This window comes from Bufo gargarizans, chromosome 1, assembly GCF_014858855.1.
Source record: "Bufo gargarizans isolate SCDJY-AF-19 chromosome 1, ASM1485885v1, whole genome shotgun sequence".
NCBI classification, from domain to species: domain Eukaryota; kingdom Metazoa; phylum Chordata; class Amphibia; order Anura; family Bufonidae; genus Bufo; species Bufo gargarizans.
In genome coordinates this window covers 707,498,035-707,518,916 of record NC_058080.1, presented here as the reverse complement: position 1 = coordinate 707,518,916, position 20,882 = coordinate 707,498,035, and positions in this window count along the sequence as shown.

The window sequence follows — 20,882 nt, the reverse complement described above, 5'->3', positions numbered from 1 at the left end:
AATGGTGTAAAAAAAGCAATTTTTGGTCACCTTACATCACAAAAAATGTAATTGCAAGCGATCAAAAATTCACACACACACCAAAATAGTGCCAATCAAACCATCATCTCATCCCACAAATATCATACCCTACCTAAGATAATCGCCCAAAAACTGAAAAAATATGGCTCTCAGACTATGGAAACACTAAAACATAATTTGGGTAAAATTTACATAAATAAATAAAAAAGTATACATATTAGGTATCACCGCGTCCGTGACAACTTGGTCTATAAAAATACCACATGATCTAACCTGTCATATGAATGTTGTAAATAAAAAAATAAAAAAACGAGGCCAAAACGAGCAACCAAAAATCATATGTACCCTAAAATAGTACCAACAAAACTGCCACCCTATCCCGTAGTTTCTAAAATGGGGTTAGTTTTTTGGTGTTTCTACTCTAGGGGTGCATCAGGGGGGCTTTAAATGGGACATGGTGTCAAAAAAACAGTCTACCAAAATCTGCCTACCAAAAACCGTATGGCATTCCTTTCCTTCTGGGCCCTGCCGTGTGCCCGTACAGTGGTTTGCGACCACATATGGGGTGTTTCTGTAAACTACAGAAACAGAGCCATTAAATATTGAGTTTTGTTTGTCTGTTGACCTTTGCTTTGTAACTGGAAAAAAAATATTAAAATGAAAAATCTGCCAAAAAAGTGAAATTTTGAAATTGTATCTCTATTTTCCATTAATTCTTGTGGAACACCTAAAGAGTTAACAAAGTTTGTAAAATCAGTTTTGAATACCTTGACTGGTGTAGTTTCTAGAATGGGGTCACTTTTTTGGAGTTTCTACTCTAGGGGTGCATCAGGGGGGCTTTACATGGGACATGGTGTCAAAAAACCTCAAAAATTTCTTCTAAATTTCTAAGCCTTGTGACATCCCCAAAAATAAAATGTCATTTCCAAAATGATCCAAACATGAAGTAGACATATGGGGAATGTAGGTATTACTATCTATAATAGAAGTAGAGAAATTGGAAATTTGCTAATTTCTGCCGAATTTGGTATTTTTTATAAATAAAAAAGATTATTTTTTTTACTCCATTTTACCAGTGTCATGAAGTATAATATGTGACGAAAAAACTATCTCAGAATGGCCTGGATAAGTCAAAGCTTTTTAAAGTTATCACCACATAAAGTGACACTGGTCAGATTTGCAAAAAATGGCCTGGTTATTAATGAGTTAAAGAGTGAAGTGCGTATATATTTTTATTGTAGTACAGAAATATGTCCCTATTCGCTTTCACCAGATATAATATTCGCTTTCACCAGATATAACTGCAGAAGTGAAATGCGTATATTTTTCTTGTAGTACTGATATAACATACTAAAGATGCTAAGATATAAGCCACTTAAGGCTTTTCAACATAGCACTTGCAGCCCCATAACATATTGCTGGAATTACAGAGCTCTCTAATGGCTACTTGGATCCCCAAATAATCTTTCCCTGCACTTGTAAATCACTTTCCTATGAATGTCCCAAGCGCCTTCTGACGTCTCTCCCTGCACTAAGAGGCTTTGAAATGATTCCTCCCTATCCTTTCCCTGCACTTATAAATCATTTTTTCTGTCTTTTTTTTCCACAATCAGGTTTTTCCAATTGCTGTCTCTAGCGCCTTCACACATCTGTCCCTGCACTCTGAACGCTGGAAAATGTCTGACTGTAAGATGGCCGCCATAGCTATAGTGCTGGCTGGCTGCTGATTGGCTGCATGCAGGCATGTCAATCTTGTTGATCCTGCCTTCACAGAGTTCCTTGCCCCATGTCCTCAGTCCTCACACGTGTAGCCGCCATTTTAAGAAAAATGCAATTTATTACCATGAAGTGTGAGGGAATTTGCATTTGTTGCAAATCAATATTTTCCGGAAATTCTTAACTAATTCCACTTCAATAGCTTTGATTCACTCATCTCTAAACATAAATAAAACAATATAAATTTGGTATAGCCAAAATCGTATCAACTCACAGAATACAACCATTTTATCAATTATACCACATGGACAACCCCATAAGGACAAAAAAAAAAAAAAACTATGGCATAATTGCAATACTAGTCACTTGACTTCATAAAAAAAAAAAAGCAATTAACAAGTCATATATACCCAAAAATGGTACCGATAAAAACATAAGCTCACCCCGCAAAAAATGAGCCCCAACACAGCTCAGTCAACAAAAAATTCTAAAAGTTATTTCATGTTAGAAAATGCAGATGCCGCTCCTTTCCTTTTGAATTCTGCCATCTGCTTATGCAGCAGTTTACAACCACATATAGGGTGTTCTCGTATTCAGGAGAAAATTGGTAACAAATTATGGGGTGCATTTTCTCCTGTTATCCCTTGATAAAGTGAAAAATTTGGGCTTTTTGGCAATTTTTTCTTGTAAAAAATAGAATTTTTCATTTTCATAGCCATCTGTTTCTAAATATTATGAAACACCTCTGAGGTAGAAGTGGCCAGTAAGCCCCTCAATGAGTAATTTGAGGGGTGTAGTTTCCAAAATGGAGTCACTTTTGGACAGTTTCTACTGTAGGGGTGCCCTAGTGTGCCTTCAAATATGACACGACACTCAAAAGCTATTCCTGCAAATCTGCTCTCCAAAAACCATATGTTGCTACTTTCCTTCTGAACCCTGCCGTGCGCCCATACAGCTGTTTACAAACATAAATGGGGTGTTTCTGTAAACTGATGAATCAGGGTAATAAATATTAAGGTTCATTTTGCTGTTAACCCTTCATGCGTTGCAGAAAAAAATTGGATTCAAATAAAAAATCTGCTCAAAAACAGAAAATTTTTAATTTCACTTCTATTTTTCTTTAATTCTTGTGGGTCACCTAAAGGGTTAATATAGTTTGTAAAACCAGTTTTAAGTAACCTGAGAGGTGTAGTTTCTAAAATGGGGTAATTTATGGGTGGCTTCTATTATGTAAGGACCTCAAAGTGACTTCAGAACTGAATTGGTCCCAACTGAATTTATAGAGAAGTAGAAAATTGCTTCTTTAATTCTAAGCCTTCTAATGTCCTAAAAAAAAATTAAATGTGATTTTCAAAATGAAGCTAACATAGTAGACATAGGGAATCTTAAATAAAAAATATCTAATGAGGCATCACTATGTGACTTGTGTGTAGAAATTAAAATTTTAATTTTTACATCAAATTTCTGAATGGCAGGGTCAATAAATGATGGAAAAAAACAATATGATGTTACTGTAATGAAACTTCAAAATTGTCAACATCCACTTTGATTAATGTGGGAGTAATATTTTTTGTTTTTAAATTTAATTTGTATAAAGATAGAGCACAGTTTATGCAAAAATTTTTACAGACTCCAAGAAAAAAAGATCAACTTGTTAGAAGAAAGTTATATTTTTGTTACAGTGAATTTTTACACCATGGGAAATGTGCCTTATGAAAACTGAACCATTAAGAGAAATTACAGAGAAAGATTGTGAAAACTAATGAAAAACATACATCTTTTGCACAGGCTAGATTCCCTCTAGAAATCATAAAAGTATTAACTTTGACAGATCCTGGTCTGTATTATAAAATAACATAAAAATGGAATTCTCAGTATGTGCATATTTATGAGTAATTTTTCAACTAGGAATGCAAAGATGGGTGCCTAAAACATAAATATTGTGAATGTTTTTGTCCAAGCATCGTTTACATGCTGTGAATTCATTATTAGTCTTTAGACTCAATTTTTCACTTATGTTATCTTTCTCACAGATCTGCATAAATAAATATACATTCAATATATCTTACAAATAAGAATTACACCCAAAAGGCAATATAAAGATAAGTTTTATTAAGTTTGTGAAGCGGGGTGTATATAATTTCCTCAATGCTTTTTCAGACTCTAAAAACCGACAGTGACATACAAAAGTTTGAGCACCTCTGGTCAAAATTACCGTTAATGTGAACAGTTAAGCAGGTTCAAGATGAAATGACCTACAAAAGGCATTTTCAACATTTTAAGCAATATTAATGCATTAGTTTGGATTTGTACAATTTTAGAATAAAAAAGGAAAGCAGCCCCCTGTAAAAGTATGCGAAACCAAGGACATTTGAGTGCTCAGATAATGTTAATCGAGCTCTGAGACCTTAAATAGCCTGCTAGAGTTAGGCTACATGCACACAACGTTTTTTTTCACTAATGCCTTTCTGAGAAACGAACATTAAAAACTGACCTATTGAATTGTATGGGGGCAGTTGGTCAGTGAAAAATGGATAAGATGAAACATTTTATTCCATTGTGTTCTATTTTTTTAGGTACGTTATTCACTGGCCGTCAAAAAACTGCTGTGTGAATAATCCCATAAAACAGACGTGTGATGGCCATAAAAAAAATGTACATCACATATCCGTTTTTCACTGTTGTGTGCACGAGCACCCGAGTATAATGGAAGTCAATGGGAGAACTCAAGCATTAATCCAGGCAACCCCTGCTCTGAAGAGGGGAGGGTGCCTGGTTCATAGGAAAAGGTCAGAAATTGATGGAAACACCACCAAAATGGTTCGGGAACAGCATGGGGAGGTTGTCTGGTTGCATCTTGGGGTCCCAGGTCGCTGCTGGGAATGATGTTGTCCGAGTAGTACGACAATTTTACAGACTGACAAAAATACGCACCAAACCGAAGATTTTAGAGGAAAAATTGTTAGGAAACATTCTTTCCTGTATATTTACTTGTATATAAAGTGCAAGTGCTGCCAAAAATTACAAGGAAGAGGCACTCCGATACAACCTGCATATCACATAAAGGAGGGCCTCATTCACATTGTGGTACAATTGTTCATGTAGTGGGACTCCTACATTCATAAAGCCTATGCACTAAGTGAAAGGGCTGCCAAAAAATTACAAGGAACCAGCACTCGAATGCACCCATTATTACACATAAAGGAGGGCATCATACACACACTTAAAAAATTATGATTGATGGTCTGCTGGTGACCCTCAAAAACATTAGGAGCAAGGGACTGCTGATCTGACCATCTAAAACATTATGGGTGACGGCTTGTTGCCGCTTTGGTGACTCTAGTTAACCTGGGGCCGTTCGTACGTCCCCATGGCGGCGACAATCCATTCAGATGTCTGGCCTATTAACGTTCAATGTTATTGTCAGTGCAAACAACTGTAACTACGGGTAACGGGGAATCAGTGTTTGATTCAGGAGAGGGAGCCTGAGAAACGGCTATGGCTACCACATCCAAGCAAGGCAGCATGCAAGCAAATTACCTATTAGGTATAATTAGGTGATGGTCTGCAGGTGAGCTGACCCTGTAAAATATTTTAGGTGCAGGCCTGCTGGTTAGCTGACTCTGTAAAAAATTATATGCGAGGGCCTGCTGATGAGCTAACCCTGTAAAACATTATATGCAAGGGCCTGATGGTGAGCTAACCCTGTAAAACATTATATGCAAGGGCCTGATGGTGAGCTGACCCTCTAAAAAATTATATGTGAGGGCCTGCTGGTGAGCTGACACTACAAAACATTGTAGGTGAGAGCCTGCTGGTGAGCTGACCCTGTAAAACATCATATGCAAGGGCCTGCTGGTTAGCTTACCCTCTAAAAAATTATATGTGAGGGCCTGATGATGAGCTGACACTGCAAAACATTGTAGGTGAGAGCCTGCTGGTGAGCTGACCCTGTAAAACATCATATGCGAGGGCCTGCTGGTGAGCTGACCCTGTTAAACATTGTAGGTGAGGGCCTGCTGGTGAGCTGACCCTCAAAAAAATTACATGCGAGGGCCTGCAGGTGAGCTGACCCTGTAAAAGATTGTAGGTGAATGCCGGCTGGTGAGCTGACCCTGTAAAACATTATATGTGAGGGCCTGCTGGTAAGCTGACACTGTAAAACATTATATGCGAGGGCCTGCTGTTGAGCTGACCCTTTAAAAATTTATATGCAAGGGCCTGCTGGTGAGCTGACCCTTTAAAACATTGTAGGTGAGGGCCTGCTGCTGAGCTGACCCTTTAAAACACTGTAGGTGAGGGCCTGCTGCTAAGCTGACCCTCTAAAAAATTATATTCGAGGGCCTGCAGCTAAGCTAACCCTGTAAAACATTATATGCGAAGGGTATATATGCAAGTGCATTATATGCAACGAATAAGCATGTTGATATGATGGAAGAGGAGAAGAATGAGAAAAAGAAGATTCAACCATATACCCCTGTTTGTGGTGAAAGGTGTGCATGGGAATACAGTGTATTCAGTACATTATAAACAACATATTTAAAGTGCCTTTATGTTCATCAGCTTTCCTCTGGTGGAGTCGAGAAGTCATGGTCAATCCAGGCCTTGTTCATTTTTATAAGAGTCAAACTGTCAACATTTTTAGTTGACAGGCGGATACGTTTATCTGTTATTATGCCACCAGCAGCACTAAATACCAGCTCAAACAAAACGCAGGCGGCAGGGCAGGCCAGCACCTCCAAGGCGTAGAGCGCTAGTTCGTGCCACGTGTCCAGCATGGACACCAAGTAGTAGTAAGGCACTGAGGGATCATTGCGGACGCTGACATGGTCTGCTATGTACTCCTTCACCATCTTCCACAATTTTTCCTTCCTTATGACACTAGGCCGTGCATCAAGGTGAGGGTGCTGCCAGGGTGTCATGAAATTGTCGAAGGTTTTGGAGAGTGTTGCCCTGCCTCTGTTGGAACTGCTGTGTGTCCCCCTCATCGCCCCTCCTTAGTTGGCCAAGGACCTACGGACTATGCCGTCAGCGTTGTCAGATGGAAATTTTCGGAGCAAGTTTTCAACAAGGATCTTCTTGTATTGCACCATTTTGCTCGTCCTCTCCACCAGAGGAATGAGAGATGAGAAGTTCTCTTTGTAGCGGGGGTCGAGGAGGGTGAACAACCAATAATCCGTGTTGAAGGTAAAAGGGGTGGCTCACTTCTGGTTGGTATTGGTGAGGTGCTACTAACTTGAATTGAGGACACCCTGCCTCAATCAACAAAGTAGGTAAATAATAAATGGAGTAAGCAAGCACTCACACTATGGCATCAACTATATAGGTTTATTAATATGATGTGTCAATTGAATATTTAAAAAAAAAACTACAATTGGTCAGCCAAAATCCTAAAATAATAGCAGCATATATATATATACAGTATATATATATATATATATGAAACTGCAGCATAAATTAATAGCAGCAATATGATATTACAGTGATAGCAGCATATAGAAATTGTCTGGATAGAGTCAGTGGTGATGGGTAGGATAATAAAAATATAAAAATGAGTGATAAAAAAATCATAAAGTTGCGAAAAGTGTCCAACACAAATCCATAAAATGTATGAGAGTCTTGGTCATTAATGTCCAGAATATTCTGATAACGTGCAATAAGTGAAACACTCTAAAAAATAAAAGGGCAAAAAATATGTGTCGAACTTAGGGCTCTTAAAAATTCGCTATACGCCAATAGATGCAGAATTTTACTTCCTTCCGTATCTTATATATACAACCGCTGATGATGATATAAATCGTCCCAATAAATGTTGGGTGTATAAAAACTGAAACACCTGTAACACGTTTCACAATATGCTTGTATGAGTTGATATAGGTATTCAATGTAGCAATTCATCCAGTGTATTCCAATTGTGGCTGGTGGGTAGATGATAGGTACAGGAGATCTGTGCCGTCTCATTGTATCATAGATAGACACAGCACCTTCATCTTAGTATTCCAATTGTCTCAGATAATAGTCACTCTTACCTCCTGTTTGTTATTTCAGAAGGGGCTGTTGGTGGGGTATCCCGGGAGGCGCGCTGAAGACGCCACAATGCCTCACTCCTCATGTCCTCCGTCGACCGCACCAAGTATCGCAATACTTCAGGTGAGACTTCCGCTTGGTAAGCGTAATCACCTGAGTAATGAGTGATGGTAGCTGAAACAAATGGATTCAATATTCGGATGGTATGAACTTTAAAATTGCATGGCCATGCATAAAGAGTTCTTTGTAGCGGAGGTATTTTAATTAAATAAAATGGTATATTGGACACTTCTGTAAGTACCTCCGCTACAAAGAACTCCATGCAATTTTAAAGTTCATACCATCCGAATATTGAATCCATTTGTTTCAAAATTGTGCGATCACACAGGAGATATCCCGCAGATAATGTCAATGCTGTCACCAGCGTCTAATAAAAATCACATGGAATGTCACATGTATTTGGGATGAGGAAACATTATTCAGGAGAGGTACCACCGGTAATGTCACTGTCCAAAGTGTCTACATAAAAAGTACACTGTATGTCACAGATAAAAATGTTAGGCACACACATTACACATGAGATGTGGCACTGGTAATGTCACTGTCAGAAGCTTACACCATCTATTGAAAAAGTACACTGGATGTCACAGATATTTTTTGGGATGCTCACACTTTACACTGGAGATGTGGCGCAGCTAATCTCACTGTCCGCAGCGGACACCGTCTATTGAAAAAGTACACTGGATGTCACAGATATTTTTTTGATGCCTACACTTTACACTAGATATGTGTGCAGATAATTTAACTGTGTGCAGCGGACACCGTCTACGGAAAAAGTACACTGAGTGTCACTGATATTTTAGGGATGCGCACACTTTACACAGGAGATGTGATGCAGATAATTTAACTGTCCGCAGCGGACACCGTCTATGGAAAAAGTGTACTGGATGCCACTGATATTTTAGGGATGCGCACGCTTTACACAGGAGATGTGGCACGGATAATTTAACTGTCCGCAGGGGACACTGTTTTTACGTAAAAAGTACACTGAATGTCACTGATATTTTAGTGACGCACACACTTTACACCGGAAATGTGACGTGGATAATTTAACTATCTGAAGTGGCCTATTAGACGCTATATAGCACAGGATGAGCTAAAAATATATATTGCTGCTGTCACACACACTAGTCCTTAAAATAACTTTTTGGGTCTCTGAAAAGTTTTTCTAATAAAATTTTTCCCATGACACTCCCTACACTCTGTCCCTTCCTATGCACAGCTCTCCCTTCGGCTACATGCACATGAACGTTGTTTGTTTCCGTGTCCGTTCTGTATTTTTTTTGCGGATAGGATGCAGACCCACTCATTTCAATGGGTCTGCAAAAAACGCGGCCAGCACACCGTGTGCTATCTGCATCAGTATGTCCGTTCTGTTGCCCCGCAAAAAAAAAATAGTGCATGTCCAATTTTTTTCTAGTTTGTGGACAAGGAGAGCCATTATTACAATGGATCCACAAAAAAACGGATCCACAAAAAAAAGGAATGTCATCAGTTTTTTTTTGCGGATCCGCAATTTGTGGACCGCAAAACACATACGGTCGTGTGCATGTAGCCTAAGACTGAGCAATTTAGCACCGGTTGCGCTACAAACATATATTACTGCTGTCACAGTAATTTTTGGGTCTATGAAAAGTTTTTGTAATAAAAATATTCCAATAACACTCCCTAAATAGGGATGAGCGAACTCGAACTGTATAGTTCGGGTTCGTACCGAATTTTGGGGTGTCCGTGACACGGACCCGAACCCGGACATTTTCGTAAAAGTCCGGGTTCGGGTTCGGTGTTCGTCGCTTTCTTGGCGCTTTTGTGACGCTTTCTTGGCGCTTTTTGAAAGGCTGCAAAGCAGCCAATCAACAAGCGTCATACTACTTGCCCCAAGAGGCCGTCACAGCCATGCCTACTATTGGCATGGCTGTGATTGGCCAGAGCACCATGTGACCCAGCCTCTATTTAAGCTGGAGTCACATAGCGCCGCCCGTCACTCTGCTCTGATTAGCGTAGGGAGAGGTTGCGGATGCGACAGTAGGGCGAGATTAGGCAGATTAACTCCTCCAAAGGACTTCACTTGATTAATCGATCGATCTGCAGCTGTGCATCATTGAGCTGCTGAAATTCAAATGCTCACTCACTGTTTTTAGGCTGCCCAGACCGTTTGTCAGTCACTTTTTTCTGGGGTGATCGGCGGCCATTTTGTGTCTTGTGCGGTGCTGCGACCAAGTGCATCCAAGCTGCGACCAAGTGCATTTAACCCTCAATGGTGTGGTTGTTTTTTGGCTAAAGCCTACATCAGGGTGAAGCTGTCACACCAAGTGCATTTAACCAGCAATAGTCTGTTTATTTTTTGGCCATATACTACATCAGGGGCAAGCTGCGCCCGTCACCAAGTGCATTTAACCCTCAGTAGTGTGGTTGGTCAAGCTGTGACACCAAGTGCATTTAACCAGCAATAGTCTGTTCATTTTTTGGCCATATACTACATCAGGGGCAAGCTGCGCCCGTCACCAAGTGCATTTAACCCTCAGTAGGTGTGGTTGGTCAAGCTATCACACCAAGTGCATTTAACCAGCAATAGTCTGTTCATTTTTTGGCCATATACTACATCAGGGGCAAGCTGCGCCTGTCACCAAGTGCATTTAACCAGCAATAGTGTGGTTATTTTTTGGCCATATCCCAGTCTAATTCTGTCACTAAATCCATACCGGTCACCCTGCGCATAAATACTAGGCCTCAAATTTATATCCCGCTAAATCTCTCATTACCGCTGTCCTGTTGTGGCTGGGAAAGTTATTTAGTGTCCGTCAAAGCACATTTTTTGTTCTGGGTTGAAGTACAATTCCCAATTTAGCAATTTCATAATTTAGTGGTTCCTGCTATATCAGAGCTATTTGAAATCTATCCCTAAAAGGGTATATAATATTCAAGGTGCACATAGGGTCATTCAGAATAACTTCACACACACGCTACTGTGCATTTCCAAGTCTAATTCTGTCACTAAACCCATACCTGTCACCCAGCGCCTAAATACAAGGCCTCAAATTTATATCCTGCTAAATCTCTCGTTACCGCTGTCCTGTTGTGGCTGGGAAAGTTATTTAGTGTCCGTCAAAGCACATTTTTTGTTCTGGGTTGAAATACAATTCCCAATTTAGCAATTTCATAATTTAGTGGTTTCTGCTATATCAGAGCTATTTGAAATCTATCCCTAAAAGGGTAGATCATATTGAAGGTGCACATAGGGTCATTCAGAATAACTTCACACACACCCGCTACTGTGCATTTCCAAGTCTAATTCTGTCACTAAACCCATACCTGTCACCCAGCGCCTAAATACTAGGCCTCAAATTGATATCCCGCTAAATCTCTCGTTACCGCTGTCCTGTTGTGGCTGGGAAAGTTATTTAGTGTCCGTCAAAGCACGTTTTTTGTTCTGGGTTGAAATACAATTCCCAATTTAGCAATTTCATAATTTAGTGGTTTCTGCTATATCAGAGCTATTTGAAATCTATCCCTAAAAGGGTATATAATATTCAAGGTGCACATTGGGTCATTCAGAATAACTTCACACACACCCGCTACTGTGCATTTCCAAGTCTAATTCTGTCACTAAACCCATACCTGTCACCCAGCGCCTAAATACTAGGCCTCAAATTGATATCCCGCTAAATCTCTCGTTACCGCTGTCCTGTTGTGGCTGGGAAAGTTATTTAGTGTCCGTCAAAGCACATTTTTTGTTCTGGGTTGAAATACAATTCCCAATTTAGCAATTTAAAAATTTAGTGGTTTCTGCTGTATCAGAGCTATTTGAAATCTAGCCCTAAAAGGGTAGATCATATTGAAGGTGCACATAGGGTCATTCAGAATAACTTCACACACCCGCTACTGTGCATTTCCAAGTCTAATTCTGTCACTAAACCCATACCTGTGACCCAGCGCCTAAATACTAGGCCTCAAATTTATATCCAGCTGAATTTGAATACAATACATTGGGCCAAATAATATTTTTGTTGTTGTGGTGAACGATAACAATGAGGAAAACATCTAGTAAGGGACGCGGACATGGTCGTGGTGGTGTTAGTGGATCCTCTGGTGCTGGGAGAGGACGTGGCCGTTCTGCCACATCCACACGTCCTAGTGTACCAACTACCTCAGGTCCCAGTAGCCGCCAGAATTTACAGCGATATATGGTGGGGCCCAATGCCGTTCTAAGGATGGTAAGGCCTGAGCAGGTACAGGCATTAGTCAATTGGGTGGCCGACAGTGGATCCAGCACGTTCACATTATCTCCCACCCAGTCTTCTGCAGAAAGCGCACAGATGGCGCCTGAAAACCAACCCCATCAGTCTGTCACATCACCCCCATGCATACCAGGGAAACTGTCTCAGCCTCAAGTTATGCAGCAGTCTCTTATGCTGTTTGAAGACTCCGCTGGCAGGGTTTCCCAAGGGCATCCACCTAGCCCTTCCCCAGCGGTGAAAGATATAGAATGCACTGACGCACAACCACTTATGTTTCCTGATGATGAGGACATGGGAATACCACCTCAGCATGTCTCTGATGATGACGAAACACAGGTGCCAACTGCTGCGTCTTTCTGCAGTGTGCAGACTGAACAGGAGGTCAGGGATCAAGACTGGGTGGAAGACGATGCAGGGGATGATGAGGTCCTAGACCCCACATGGAATGAAGGTCGTGCCACTGACTTTCACAGTTCGGAGGAAGAGGCAGTGGTGAGACCGAGCCAACAGCGTAGCAAAAGAGGGAGCAGTGGGCAAAAGCAGAACACCCGCCGCCAAGAGACTCCGCCTGCTACTGCCCGCCGCCATCTGGGACCGAGCACCCCAAAGGCAGCTTCAAGGAGTTCCCTGGCATGGCACTTCTTCAAACAATGTGCTGACGACAAGACCCGAGTGGTTTGCACGCTGTGCCATCAGAGCCTTAAGCGAGGCATTAACGTTCTGAACCTGAGCACAACCTGCATGACCAGGCACCTGCATGCAAAGCATGAACTGCAGTGGAGTAAACACCTTAAAACCAAGGAAGTCACTCAGGCTCCCCCTGCTACCTCTTCTGCTGCTGCCGCCTCGGCCTCTTCTGCTGCTGCCGCCTCGGCCTCTTCCTCCGCCTCTGGAGGAACGTTGGCACCTGCCGCCCAGCAAACAGGGGATGTACCACCAACACCACCACCACCACCTCCGTCACCAAGCGTCTCAACCATGTCACACGGCAGCGTTCAGCTCTCCATCTCACAAACATTTGAGAGAAAGCGTAAATTCCCACCTAGCCACCCTCTATTCCTGGCCCTGAATGCCAGCATTTCTAAACTACTGGCCTATGAAATGCTGTCATTTAGGCTGGTGGACACAGACAGCTTCAAACAGCTCATGTCGCTTGCTGTCCCACAGTATGTTGTTCCCAGCCGCCACTACTTCTCCAAGAGAGCCGTGCCTTCCCTGCACAACCAAGTATCCGATAAAATCAAGTGTGCACTGCGCAACGCCATCTGTGGCAAGGTCCACCTAACCACAGATACGTGGACCAGTAAGCACGGCCAGGGACGCTATATCTCCCTAACTGCACACTGGGTAAATGTAGTGGCAGCTGGGCCCCAGGCGGAGAGCTGTTTGGCGCACGTCCTTCCGCCACCAAGGATCGCAGGGCAACATTCTTTGCCTCCTGTTGCCACCTCCTCCTTCTCGGCTTCCTCCTCCTCTTCTTCCACCTGCTCATCCAGTCAGCCACACACCTTCACCACCAACTTCAGCACAGCCCGGGGTAAACGTCAGCAGGCCATTCTGAAACTCATATGTTTGGGGGACAGGCCCCACACCGCACAGGAGTTGTGGCGGGGTATAGAACAACAGACCGACGAGTGGTTGCTGCCGGTGAGCCTCAAGCCCGGCCTGGTGGTGTGCGATAATGGGCGAAATCTCGTTGCAGCTCTGGGACTAGCCAATTTGACGCACATCCCTTGCTTGGCGCATGTGCTGAATTTGGTGGTGCAGAAGTTCATTCACAACTACCCCGACATGTCAGAGCTGCTGCATAAAGTGCGGGCCGTCTGTTCGCGCTTCCGGCGTTCACATCCTGCTGCTGCTCGCCTGTCTGCGCTACAGCGTAACTTCGACCTTCCCGCTCACCGCCTCATATGCGACGTGCCCACCAGGTGGAACTCCAGCTTGCACATGCTGGACAGACTGTGCGAGCAGCAGCAGGCCATAGTGGAGTTTCAGCTGCAGCACGCACGGGTCAGTCGCACTACAGAACAGCACCACTTCACCACCAATGACTGGGCCTCCATGCGAGACCTGTGTGCCCTGTTGCGCTGTTTCGAGTACTCCACCAACATGGCCAGTGGCGATGACGCCGTTATCAGCGTTACAATACCACTTCTATGTCTCCTTGAGAAAACACTTAGGGCGATGATGCAAGAGGAGGTGGCCCAGGAGGAGGAGGAGGAGGAGGAGGAGGAGGAAGAGGGGTCATTTTTAGCACTTTCAGGCCAGTCTCTTCGAAGTGACTCAGAGGGAGGTTTTTGGCAACAGCAGAGGCCAGGTACAAATGTGGCCAGACAGGGCCCACTACTGGAGGAGGAGGAGGACGAGGATGAGGAGGAGGTGGAGGAGGATGAGGATGAAGCATGGTCACAGCGGGGTGGCACCCAACGCAGCTCGGGTCCATCACTGGTGCGTGGCTGGGGGGAAAGGCAGGACGATGACGATACGCCTCCCACAGAGGACAGCTTGTCCTTACCCCTGGGCAGCCTGGCACACATGAGCGACTACATGCTGCAGTGCCTGCGCAACGACAGCAGAGTTGCCCACATTTTAACCTGTGCGGACTACTGGGTTGCCACCCTGCTGGATCCACGCTACAAAGACAATGTGCCCACCTTACTTCCTGCACTGGAGCGTGATAGGAAGATGCGCGAGTACAAGCGCACGTTGGTAGACGCGCTACTGAGAGCATTCCCAAATGTCACAGGGGAAAAAGTGGAAGCCCAAGGCCAAGGCAGAGGAGGAGCAAGAGGTCGCCAAGGCAGCTGTGTCAATGCCAGCTCCTTTGAGGGCAGGGTTAGCATGGCAGAGATGTGGAAAACTTTTGTCAACACGCCACAGCTAACTGCACCACCACCTGATACGCAACGTGTTAGCAGGAGGCAACATTTCACTAACATGGTGGAACAGTACGTGTGCACACCCCTCCACGTACTGACTGATGGTTCGGCCCCATTCAACTTCTGGGTCTCTAAATTGTCCACGTGGCCAGAGCTAGCCTTTTATGCCTTGGAGGTGCTGGCCTGCCCGGCGGCCAGCGTTTTGTCTGAACGTGTATTCAGCACGGCAGGGGGCGTCATTACAGACAAACGCAGCCGCCTGTCTACAGCCAATGTGGACAAGCTGACGTTCATAAAAATGAACCAGGCATGGATCCCACAGGATCTGTCCGTCCCTTGTCCAGATTAGACATTAACTACCTCCCCTTAACCATATATTATTGGACTCCAGGGCACTTCCTCATTCAATCCTATTTTTATTTTCATTTTACCATTATATTGCGAGGCTACCCAAAGTTGAATGAACCTCTCCTGTGTCTGGGTGCCGGGGCCTAAATATATGCCAATGGACTGTTCCAATGTTGGGTGACGTGAAGCCTGATTCTCTGCTATGACATGCAGAATGATTCTCTGCTGACATGAAGCCAGATTGTCTGTTACGGGACCTCTCTCCTCTGCCTGTGTGTGTGCTGGGCCTAAATATATGCCAATGGACTGTTGCAGTGGTGGCTGACGTGAAGCCTCATTCTCTGCTATGACATGCAGACTGATTCTCTGCTGACATGAAGCCAGATTCTCTGTTACGAGACCTCCCTCCTCTGCCTGGGTGCTGGGCCTAAATATATGCCAATGGACTGTTGCAGTGGTGGCTGACGTGAAGCCTCATTCTCTGCTATGACATGCAGACTGATTCTCTGCTGACATGAAGACAGATTCTTTGTTACGGGACCTCCCTCCTCTGCCTGGGTGCTGGGCCTAAATATATGCCAATGGACTGTTGCAGTGGTGGCTGACGTGAAGCCTCATTCTCTGCTATGACATGCAGACTGATTCTCTGCTGACATGAAGCCAGATTCTCTGTTACGGGACCTCCCTCCTCTGCCTGGGTGCTGGGCCTAAATATATGCCAATGGACTGTTGCAGTGGTGGCTGACGTGAAGCCTCATTCTCTGCTATGACATGCAGACTAATTCTCTGCTGACATGAAGACAGATTCTCTGTTACGGGACCTCTCTCCTCTACCTGTGTGTGTGCTGGGCCTAAATATATGCCAATGGACTGTTGCAGTGGTGGCTGACGTGAAGCCTCATTCTCTGCTATGACATGCAGACTGATTCTCTGCTGACATGAAGCCAGATTCTCTGTTACGGGACCTCTCTCCTCTGCCTGTGTGTGTGCTGGGCCTAAATATATGCCAATGGACTGTTGCAGTGGTGGCTGACGCGAAGCCTCATTCTCTGCTATGACATGCAGACTAATTCTCTGCTGACATGAAGACAGATTCTCTGTTACGGGACCTCTCTCCTCTGCCTGTGTGTGTGCTGGGCCTAAATATATGCCAATGGACTGTTGCAGTGGTGGCTGACGTGAAGCCTCATTCTCTGCTATGACATGCAGACTGATTCTCTGCTGACATGAAGACAGATTCTCTGTTACGGGACCTCCCTCCTCTGCCTGGGTGCTGGGCCTAAATATATGCCAATGGACTGTTGCAGTGGTGGCTGACGTGAAGCCTCATTCTCTGCTATGACATGCAGACTAATTCTCTGCTGACATGAAGACAGATTCTCTGTTACGGGACCTCTCTCCTCTGCCTGTGTGTGTGCTGGGCCTAAATATATGCCAATGGACTGTTGCAGTGGTGGCTGACGTGAAGCCTCATTCTCTGCTATGACATGCAGACTGATTCTCTGCTGACATGAAGCCAGATTCTCTGTTACGGGACCTCCCTCCTCTGCCTGGGTGCTGGGCCTAAATATATGCCAATGGACTGTTGCAGTGGTGGCTGACGTGAAGCCTCATTCTCTGCTATGACATGCAGACTAATTCTCTGCTGACATGAAGCCAGATTCTCTGTTACGGGACCTCCCTCCTCTGCCTGGGTGCTGGGCCTAAATATATGCCAATGGACTGTTGCAGTGGTGGCTGACGTGAAGCCTCATTCTCTGCTATGACATGCAGACTAATTCTCTGCTGACATGAAGACAGATTCTCTGTTACGGGACCTCTCTCCTCTGCCTGTGTGTGTGCTGGGCCTAAATATATGCCAATGGACTGTTGCAGTGGTGGCTGACGTGAAGCCTCATTCTCTGCTATGACATGCAGACTAATTCTCTGCTGACATGAAGACAGATTCTCTGTTACGGGACCTCCCTCCTCTGCCTGGGTGCTGGGCCTAAATATATGCCAATGGACTGTTGCAGTGGTGGCTGACGTGAAGCCTCATTCTCTGCTATGACATGCAGACTAATTCTCTGCTGACATGAAGCCAGATTCTCTGTTACGGGACCTCTCTCCTCTGCCTGGGTGCTGGGCCTAAATTTATGAAAATGTACTCTTACAGTGGTGGGTGACGTGAAGCCAGATTCTCTGCTATGGGACTTCTCTCCAATTGATTTTGGTTAATTTTTATTTATTTAATTTTTATTTTAATTCATTTCCCTATCCACATTTGTTTGCAGGGGATTTACCTACATGTTGCTGCCTTTTGCAGCCCTCTAGCTCTTTCCTGGGCTGTTTTACAGCCTTTTTAGTGCCGAAAAGTTCGGGTCCCTATTGACTTCAATGGGGTTCGGGTTCGGGACGAAGTTCGGATCGGGTTCGGATCCCGAACCCGAACATTTCCGGGATGTTCGGCCGAACTTCTCGAACCCGAACATCCAGGTGTTCGCTCAACTCTATCCCTAAACTGTCTTTCCCTTCCTATGATCAGCTCTCCCTGAGTTAGGCCTAGTTCACACGAACGTTTTTTTTGCGAGTGTACGGGCCGTTTTTTTGTGTTCCGTATACGGTCCGTATACGGAACCATTCATTTCAATGGTTCCGCAAAAAAAAATTAATGTGTTCCGTATGCATTCCGTATTTCCGTTTTTACGTTCCGTTGAAAGATAGAGCTTGTCCTATATTTGGCCGTAAATCACGGGTCGTGGCTCCATTCAAGTCAAAGGGTCCGCAAAAAAAAACGGAACACATACGGAAATGCATCCGTATGTCTTCCGTTTCCGTTCCGTTTTTTCTGAACCATCTATTGAAAATGTTATGGCCAGCCCAATTTTTTCTATGTAATATCTGTATACTGTACATGGCATACGGAAAAACGGAACGGAAAAACGGAACGGAAAAACGGAAAGGAAACGGAAACACAACGGAACTCAAAAACTGAACAACGGATCCGTGAAAAACGGACTGCAAAAAACAATAAAAGCCACATGGTCGTGTGAACTAGGCCTTAGACTGAGCCGAAAATGTGTCATCGGGTGCTTTATAGCACACAATGACGCGTTCCGGCCAGCCAATCACTGTAATGCCAGTATCTAACATGGCTACGGCATTAGAGTGTGTGCCAGTACCTCCCTGTATGTTTATTGGCTGTGTAGCAGCCAAGAAAAGTGCGGGGAGGAGACTCGAGCATTGCGCTCGAGCACATGCGGTATTCTGCTGAGTACCGCCATGTGCGGAACACCGAGATGCTCAAGACGAACAACTGTTCGGCCAAGTATGCTCTATCAACAATAGTACCGAGGTACCAGCCTGTACAAAAGCCCACTTTAGATTTCTGTTTTAAAATGTTTTTACATACAGAGCAATTCTTGCACGACTTCGGGCGAGACGAAGTTTGACTCCACTGAGCACATACATTTTAATGCTACATGGAAACAGCATTAAAACTAAGATTTTGAATAAGTCAACTTCAGATCTATGATCCGAAGCTCGATTCGCTCAAGCCTATTCACAATCATCTTTAGGAAAGGCCAGGTGATGCAAATTTCACAGCTTTATAAATAACCAGACTCCTCTAACCACATGGTGATCGCGGTGACGTCACCGCAGGTCCTGCTGAATGAAGATGGAAGGACCTGCGGTAACCATGTTATAACAGAAAATAATAAATAATAAAATCTGTGAAAAAGTCTGGGTTTGGGTCCGGGTACCAAAACTCGCAAAGTTCGGTACCAACACAAACTTTGCAGTTCGGGTTCGCTCAACTCTAGCTGTGGGTGCTCAAACATAAACATAGACACCATGGACCTACTGTACCACATGAACCAGCATCACCAGTTACTATTTTAAAATATAAGTGGCCGCCAGTTGGCGCAACAAGAGTGTCTTCTTTCTCTCTGTCTCCTTTGTAACAGACAGGCTGCATACACATGCAGTACAGTGTCCTTGTCATTATCAGTTATCAGTCACTTCTTCTTACATTCAGGCTACTCCTCCTACTTCGTTCCATTATCAGCCAGTCAGTCAAGTTGCTGGCAGCTCATTCTCTGCCATACCACTTAGTGGATTCTGCTGCCTTTTGCAAGTGATAGTATGTGCTCAGCCTCGTTGGAAGATACCTAGCCAGCATAGTTTCTAAAAAAAAACAAAAACATCCCTGCCTTTTACTGTCATGTGGCAAAAAATGCTGTTCCTTGCAATTCTCACTGTGCGGTAAGGTGCACATCACCATGGACACCTGGAGCAACTGTTACTGGAAGGGACAGCACATGTCTTTCATGGGTCAATGTTTTTTGCAGCTAGGCAAAACCACAGCAAGAAGATAAATTCCACCTCCACATTTGTGTTTGCCTAGCTCCCACACCAGGTGTTGATCCACCTCTTTCACATCCTCCATGGACATGCTCCTGTTCTGAACAGAAGCGCATTACTCCCAATCCCCCTCCCTCGTATGCTATGTGTAAAGTGAAGCGTTGCCATGTGGTGTTAGAGATGATCGGCCTGGGCTACAGTAGCCAAACAGCCAATCACTTGTCCTACCAACTCCAACTGGGCAGCTCAGTTGTTTCACATTATCCGCCATGCAGTTACCCATAGAGACCCTTGCTTGACTATGTTGATTTATAATCTAGATGAATCTTCTGTACAGTAACTCCAGGGAGATAAGTCTTCTGCCTAGAACCTAAAAATCGGAGCCTCTGTAAGATATTTTCAAATATGCGTGTGAAAGTGTAGCCTCTGTGTAAGTGTATTGGTTTTATCAATGTCATATAGCACTGCATAGCACTCCAGGCATAGCATAGCAATATCGGAAGGCAACAAAACTTTAACTCCCATCAATGCACCAACTGATGGAATATACTGTAGTTAGAACCCAGTTGCGATCTGAGTACACGGGTCCCTTCATATTTTATTCCTATACTTGTAAAAGTGTTGGCGACAACTAAGAAACCTGCCCAATTCTTATATCTTCTGCATAAGTTTTAATCTTACTCCATCTGTCTGCATCTGCATTTTCCCAGCTCATTAATTCTATAAGCACTTCCAAACCAGGCTGGAAAATATTAAGTGAATAGAAAAAATAGTCTGTTTTCCCGTTTTTATTTATTTATTATTGTTTTAATTTTTGTTTATTTAGTGTTTTTTATTTTATTTTATTTTTCACTTCGTTCTTACATATGGTCATATAAAACCTTTGGGGGACATTTAATTTACTTTTATTTTTTACATTTATTACTGCGTTCTTCTATAACTGGGGATGACATAGTAGCCCCAGTTACAGGGGGAATATAGCCACAGGGAGGTTATACATCACTGTACAACCTCCTGCAAAGCTGATCTGAATCTGCTAATACCCAGAAGCTCACAGACTGCCAGCCAAGCAATCACATGACCAATGTGACTGAAGCAGGAAGTGGAATTGCATACATCTATGCTCATCAAGTGCTGTTCATAGGTTGATGGGGAGGGCAGGGGTGGTGAAAAAATTTCCTATCTTCTTTATGGGGAGCCCTGCTGTAACTCACAGTGGGCTCCACGCTGTGATCTCTGGATGGACGTT